This window comes from Piliocolobus tephrosceles, chromosome 5, assembly GCF_002776525.5.
Source record: "Piliocolobus tephrosceles isolate RC106 chromosome 5, ASM277652v3, whole genome shotgun sequence".
Lineage (NCBI taxonomy): Eukaryota > Metazoa > Chordata > Mammalia > Primates > Cercopithecidae > Piliocolobus > Piliocolobus tephrosceles.
Window position 1 is genome coordinate 165412678 of NC_045438.1, and position 7800 is coordinate 165420477.

Below are 7800 nucleotides of genomic sequence, written 5' to 3' on the forward strand. Positions count from 1 at the left end.
TGAGTTACCTGGACACTGTATTGTCATTGTCAGTTATTATATTTCGCATGCATTACTTAGTAAAGAAAAATCTTTACCAAGGCCTGATTTCTCAGGCATATTGATATAATATATAATTAAAGGTGTTATCAATAAACAAGAAGTTTCTCAAGAATATTATCTGTTTGTTCATAAATTACTACTGTAAAGTTAAATCCCTCTTTTCTGCTGACTATTTTTAAAATACTTAGGCTGATATTAATGAAAAAACTGTGAAACCCAAATGAAGCCTGGAGTTAATAGTAATGTACCAGTGTTGGGATCTTAGTTTCCACAAATGTTTCTATTTTACTTTAAGATCTTGAAGATGTGGAGCACCCCCACAATGATTAGGAGACACACAGGATAGAAACAGTTTATTACTCACAGGTCCTGGGGTACATGGCATACTTGGAGGCCATATTGACGGAAATCAGGGAGTGCAGGCAGAGACCAAGAGAGCAACCCATGGGCCAACACCTTTATTGGGTCCAGGGTGTTATCCAACAGGTTTCCCGTGGGGATTCTTATTTGGTGGTTTACAGCAAGCAGGCATGAGTTCCAGGAGGCTGCACAGTGACTGAGTTGTGGGCCCTCCGGCATATCTGCACATTCTACGTGGGGTGTGAGGGTCAGTGTGGCCAGTAGGTTGTATGCAGCTGTGCCATAGGGAAGTGGTCAACAGGAGGTAGTTGTATGAGGTAGTATCTGGACCTACCACGTAAAAGAACTGGGAGAAGGTGGAGAACCAGCAACTTTGTCCAGGGTGATTGAGCCTTGATTTTGGTATGGGAAAGTCCAACGTATATTCAAAATGGATGGGGAGGCAACCTGACATAAGAATTCACAACACTACCATGGTAATATGTCACCATTAGGGGAAACTGCGTTGGGGTATATGGTAACTACCTGTATTATCCAACTTTTCTGTGACTCTAAAGTTATTCCAAAGTAAAAAAAAAATTGTGTTAAGAATAACTATTATAGGGCCGGGCGTGGTGGCTCACGCCTGTAATCCCAGCACTGTGGGGCGCCGAGGCATGCGGATCACAAGGTCAGGAGATCAAGACCATCCTGGCGGTGAAACCCCGTCTCTACTAAAAATATAAAACATTAGCTGGGCGTGGTGGCGGCGCCTGTAGTCCCAGCTGCTCAGGAGGCTGAGGCAGGAAAATGGCATGAACCCAGGAGGCGGAGCTTGCAGTGAGCTGAGATTGCGCCACTGCACTCCAGCCTGGGCAACAGAGTGAGACTCTGTCTCAAAATAATAATAATAATAATAATAATAACAATAACTATTATAAATAAAAGTTTAGTGACACTAAAATCCCTGCTTTAAAATATCTTGTGAGCTAGCAGAGTACACTTCTAACTTATATATGCTGTTAACTATGAGAAGATACCCCCAAAATTATGTTTTTCTAATTTCTTATAAAAATACAAATACAAAACTGCTTATTGACTGCATCTCATCAGCTGTTATTCTTTTAGACTGACTGAATTATTCCAAGTTGCTTTTCCAGTTTCATCTAATAAAAAGAAAGATTGGATCTGACATGAACAGTGTATAAATTAGTACAATAAAATCTCTTTTCTGAATCAAATATTGGTCTTACAGTTTAGGATTTTATTTATTTGTTTAGTTTATTTTGAGACAGGGTCTCATTCTGTTGCCCAGGCTGGAGTGCAGGAGCGCTGTATCTCAGCTCACTGCAACCTCCGCATCCCGGGCTCAAGCGATTCTGGTGCCTCAGCTTCCTGAGTAGGTGGGACTACAGGTGAGCACCACCATACCTGGCTAAATTTTTTATTGTATTTTTAGTAGAGACAGGGTTTCATCATGTTGGCCAGGCTGGTCTTTGACTCCTGGCCTCAAATGATCCACATTACAATGGAAAAAAAATTCCTTATGAAGGTCTTAAACATAATATATTTTAAACAAACAGTAAAGGGAAAAAGATTAACCTAGAAGCCTCAGATCATTAAGATTCAGGCAGGCATTCCCTTAAAAAGTGTTTACTTTGGTACTCCCAGCACTTTGGGAGGCCGAGACGGGCGGATCACGAGGTTAGGAGATCGAGACCATCCTGGCGAACACGGTGAAACCCCGTCTCTACTAAAAAAATACAAAAAACTAGCCGGGCGAGGTGGCGGGCCCCTGTAGTCCCAGCTACTCGGGAGGCTGAGGCAGGAGAATGGCCTAAACCCGGGAGGCGGAGCTTGCAGTGAGCTGAGATCCGGCCACTGCACTCCAGCCTGGGAGACAGAGCGAGACTCCGTCTCAAAAAAACAAAACAAAACAAAACAAAACAAAAAAAAACCAAAAAGTGTTTACTGAGCACCTTCTCTGTGTCAGTCACTATTTGGGGCATAAAGGACTCACTTCTCAGCAAAAACAAACTCTGATCCCCTGGTCTCCTCGAGTCATGGAGCTTGCAAGCTAGTGAGAAAAACTGGGAACTGGTGCAAAGAATGACTGCGAAATAAATTGTGGTCACCTTGAAGACACATGCATGTGTATGTGGGTGAAGCTTTTTAAATAAAGAAGCTTTAAGTGGGGGAAATTACACGATTACACGATTTCTCCTCTTAGTGCAAATATATACAGCCTGTCTTTTTGAAAGGGTCACAGTGGATGATAGTTATGCTCTGTTAACCTCATTTGTTGTCAGGGAAAATTAAAACTATTTAAGGGTAGTGTCAGTAGGAATCTTGGTTCCTGCTGGTTTTGTTGTTTGTAAGCGTATCTTCCTTTACAGGTAGTATGGTTTCATTTTTGTAAAAATGCTGCATAAATGTAGCTGGGTCTGTTACCCATTGTAGTGCCTGCTGATTTGGCTGGACCGACCCTGCTCTTGTTGCCCCATGCGATAGCAAATGTGACAGAGCTAAATCCCTACTCAGCTGTAACTCTGCTTATTTTCGGGAAAAAGAACACCTGGGTTCTGAAGTCCCTTCTTAGGACGAAACCAGCTGAAGCCGGCGAAATCCAAGATGGCACCTCTGAAGAACCTCTGGCTTCATTATCATCCTGTTTTCACGCTAGGTGACACTCCCACCAGCGCCATGACAGTTGGCAGTCGCCATGACTACGGCTGGAAGAGACCAAGAAGGGACAGAGAAAAAAAGGGGTTCCTTGATTCCAGGAAAATCTCCGTCCTTTCCCAAGAAAAGCATGAATGTTCCCCCCTTGCTCTTAATGTCCAGTCCCTTCGTTAAAGACAATTTACGCCTTTAACTTCCCAGCTCTCACCAGCTAAGCTGATTTCAGATCGTCTAGCTCCACAGCCATTGAAGAAAGCCTGCACTGCTTGATACTTTCGGTTTCGTGTATTGGCCTCACCACACAACAGGAAAGACCCCCTTTTGGGATAACCGGGACTCCCAGTAACATTTCTATATATACATATCTTAATATGTGCAAAGACGTCTGGGGGACAAAGCAGAAGTCTATTTCATTCTTTACTTTCTATAATTCTGGATTGCTTGAGTTTATTACAAGGACACATGTTACATTTGCAACATTTTTAAACTAAAGTGTATGCATTATAGAACAGTTCTCTGGGCTGAGCTTGGACTTAAAGTGGAAAGGCTTACCTCTGCAGAATTAAAAACAGCATCGAAACAGTCTGTGGCAAGAAGTCCTGCGAGCCTTCTCGCCCCAGCCCGGTTTCCCGCAGGCCCCAGCCTCATCCCCCAAGGCCCCATCCTGAGAGCCCGCAGGCCCCAGCCGCGTCCTCCCAGGCGTGGCGAGCCGGGTCGAGGGAGCGCTCTGCCACCAGGGGGCAGTGCGGCGCCGACCGTGGGCTGCTGGCCCGTCCGAGGGCACCCAGGCGCGCTCCGCTGCAGCGGGCTGGGCGCTGGGGGGCGGGCTCCTGCCAGGCAGCAGGTGCTCCGGGCGCAGCTGGGAGGAAGGAACGCCCCCGGGAGTGGGCGGCGGCCGAGGGACCCTGGAACTGTCCTCCCTGGCGGAGCCCCCCCGCAGCTCCCGCAGCCCCCCTCATCCCGGGCGGGCCGGGGTTTGGGGCTGGCCTGGGGTCTCCCACTCCGCGCAGGAAGTAGCCGCCTGGCAGGACGGGCGGTGCCTGTTGCTTTCAGAATCCCCAAACCGCTTTCGTCTGGGTGGAGCTCAGCTCACATCCCCGATGCAAGTCTTCCCCCGCTCGGCTCCCCCTTCTTCCCGGAGTCCGTGCCTCCCTCTCGGTGACTCATCCCACACCGCGCCCTGCAACTCACCCTGTCGCTTTCTTTGTTCATCCGGGAGCGCGGCGCCATCTCCCTCGAGCCCCGCCTCCCCTACCGTGCTCTGTGCTGAGGTCGCACGTTCTCTCCTCCCTCTCCGGGCGGGGGAGGCGCAGGTAGAGCTCCCTGGCTCTTGGCCCTTCCCAGGCCACCAGGCAACAGCAGCCTCCGCCTTCATTTCCCTTGGTCACTTCAGGCGCATGCTGGGAGGATTTTAGCATCTGACTCAGCTTCCCCGCGGTCCGTCCTTCCACCAGCATCCAGTCACGCCTCTGCAGCCTTCAGTGTCCTGGAGAGGACTGACCAATCTGACCATCAGATCCTATCCAGCCCAATTGGAAGGCCACTGCTGCTCAACTGTGGCCACCCACTCCTGCCCCACCTGGAGCCCCAAACTGCTCAGCTCCTTCTCTACAACTCTCCCCTCTTTTGTTTGCTGTGAATAACTCTCTTCCCTGGTTCTTTGCACACCTCTCTGGCCTCTCCTTGTCTCTTTCTGGTTATTTTTTCCCCTATTCTCCCTTATGCACCAGCCTTCCTGGGGGTCCCTGCTCTCCCTGCAAAACCTCACCACACCCATGACTTCAGCTATACCCATTGCACCTCACGTTAACATCTGGTGCCTAGACCTCTCCCCTGAGCCTTCCACACCATGCCAAAAAAGAAATGCATTTTCTCCTCTAAATTTGCTCACCTTCCTGTTTTCTCAATCTTATTTATTGTCACAGCCATTCCTCTGCTGGTCCAAGTCAGCAGTCTGAGAGTCATGCTAGACTCCTCCTTCCTTATCTACCCATCCACCAATCCCCAAACCCTGTCTATCCTCCTTTTTTTCAGTCGGAGTCTTTCTCTGTCGCCCAGGCTAGAGTGCGATGGCACCATCTCAGCTCACTGCAACCTCTGCCTCCTGGGTTCAAGTGATTCTCCTGCCTCAGCCTCCTGAGTAACTGGATTACAGACGCATGCCACCACGCCCAGCTAATTTTTGTATTTTTAGCAGAGATGGAGTTTTGTTGTGTTGGCCAGGCTGGTCTTGAACTCCTGACCTCGTGACATGTCCACCTCTGCCTCCCAAAATGCTGGGATTATAGGCATGAGCCACTGTGCCCGGTCATCTATCCTCCTTTTTAAATAGCTCTGCCATCTGTGCCTGTCTGCCCTGACAGCTCACCCTCATCCTATTTGTCCACATTGCTGCAGAGTAGTCTTTTCCATACACCAGGAGTCCCCAACCCCTGGGCCACAGACTGGACTGGTCTGTAGCGCGTTAGGAACCAGGACACACAGCAAGAGGTGAGCCACCAGCGGGTGAGCTAGTGAAGCTGTATCTGTATTTGCAGCTGCTCCCCATGCTTGCATTACCACTAGAGAGCTCCGCCTCCTATCAGATCAGGCAGCATTAGATTCTTACAGGAGCACAAACCCTACTGTGAACTGCACGCACGAGGAATCTAGGTTGCACACTCCTTATGAGAATCTAATGTCTGATAATCTGCCATTGTCTTCATCACCCCCAGACGGGACCATATAGTCGCAGGAAAACAAGCTCAGGGCTCCCACTGAAAATAAAGTGCACAATAAGTGTAGTGTGCTTGAATCATCCCAAAACCATCCTCTCCTGTCCATGGAAAAATAGTCTCCCTCAAAACCCGTCCCTGGTGCCAAAAAGGTTGGGATGACTGCCACGTATAACTCTGATGATGAGACCACAAGGTTCAGAATCCTCCGGAGGCTCTCCACTGCCTATAAGATGAAATAAAACTTATTGGTGTGACTTATCCATAAGTGCCCAGTCTAAACCGTCTCATATTTAATTATATAGTAAGCTATTTGTTTCCTTAAACATATGTATTTTGGCCCATTTCCCAGTCTCCTAGGTTGGAATATGCTCCTGTGTCACCTGGCCAGCTCGTGCTCTTTCTCATTCTCAGCTCAAGTGTTGGGGACTGTATGGTACCCTTCTTGATTCTCCCAGTCAGACGTATTGTTGCCACTTTTTCTTACCACTTATCCTTTTATCCTGAGCACCATTAAAGCAAATATCACATCATATTTCACTTGCTTGCACATCTGTCTGCCACCTTGAGCCTAGGGACCGTGTTGCCTGTCTGCACGTCCCCAGTCCCTAGTGTAGCTCCCAGCCTATAGAGAGTGCAGAATAAAAGTCTGTAGAATGAGGCCGGGCGCGGTGGCTCATGCTTGCAATCCCAGCACTTTGTGAGGCCAAGGTGGGCAGATCACGATGTCAGGAGTTTGAGACCAGCCTGACCAACATGGTGAAACCTTGTCTCTACTAAAAACACAAAAAATAGGTGTGATGGCACATGCCTGTAATCCCAGCTACTCAAGAGATTGAGGCAGGAGAATCGCTTGAACCCAGGAGGTGGAGGGTGCAGTATGCTGAGCTCACGCCACTGCACTCCAGCCTGTGTGACAGAGTGAGACTGGTCTCAAAAAAAAAAAAAGTTTGTAGAATGAATGAAACAATTAGTCACACCACAGTTAGTGAGTCATCGTTACTTCATCAAGGCTGGGTATTTTGTATAATAAAGTTATTAAAGCTGATAAGCAGAGATCAAGTTACCCAAAGAATAGCACTGCCAGTAATCTAAAGGACTTTGCCCTCAGGTTGCTTAGATAACGGGAAGGAAAAGAAGTTCCCTCTGTTCTTGGGCGGATCTTGCATTGCTTTTGGAAGAGGTAATGGACCTGGGAAAGAAAGGAGTGTGTGTACTGAAGGAATGGTTAGGTGGGAGGAGTCAGACAGGAAGGCCGCAATAGCCCGTCACTCAACCCTGGCTGCTTTGTGGTTGGGGCTCAGTGAACAGATGATCTGTTTTCACGGTAAGGGGTTAGGGTTCTCTACTTCAGGTGGGCACTGAGAAAGTGAATTGCTCGCCTTTGTTTAAAAATAATGAAAATGGGCCAGGTGCAGTGCTCATGCCTGTAATCCCAGCACTTTGGGAGGCTGAGGCAGGTGGATCACTTGAGGTCAGGAGTTTGTGACCAGCCTGGCCAACGTGGTAAGACCCTGTCTATACTAAAAATACAAAAATTAGCCAGGCATGGTGATGGTCACCTGCAATCCCAGCTACTCGGGAGGCTGACACAGGAGAATCGCTTGAACCCAGGAGGCACAGGTTGCGGTGAGCCGAGATCTCGCCACTGCAGTCCAGCCTGGGTGACAGAGCAAGACTCTGTCTCAAAAACAAACAAACAAAAATCCCAAAAATAATGAAAATGTCTGCCCACCCTCACTCAGTAGACATAATGAAAATGCATATCTGTGCCCTCTTTTGCTTTTATTCTGTAATACCCAAGCCCACGTTTTGGAATTAAGCCCCAAACCCTTTGTGTGAAAGCCACGCGGCTCTTCAAAGCACCCCTTTAGGGGGAGCATTAAGTTTGCCCAAGGAGGCACCCTTCCGGGTCTCCAAGGCCACCTGGCTGCAACGCAGTCCAATTCCAGCCTGTGTCTCCCAGAGCACCCCCATGTCTCCCAGAGCACCCCCTGTCTCCCAGAGCACCCCCGTGTCTCCC

At 48.5% G+C, this 7800-nt stretch overlaps 1 long non-coding RNA gene across 1 annotated transcript; it reads right to left on the reverse strand.

Moving 5' to 3' along the window:
* Positions 1 to 380: 380 nt before the first annotated feature.
* LOC113225259 lies at positions 381 to 4320 on the reverse strand. Its single transcript, XR_003309923.1, has 3 exons — positions 4255 to 4320; positions 2957 to 3113; positions 381 to 677 (listed from the first exon to the last, which is right to left on the reverse strand). It is a non-coding gene; the product is annotated as an uncharacterized LOC113225259 (long non-coding RNA).
* Between the last annotated feature and the right edge of the window lie 3480 nt (positions 4321 to 7800).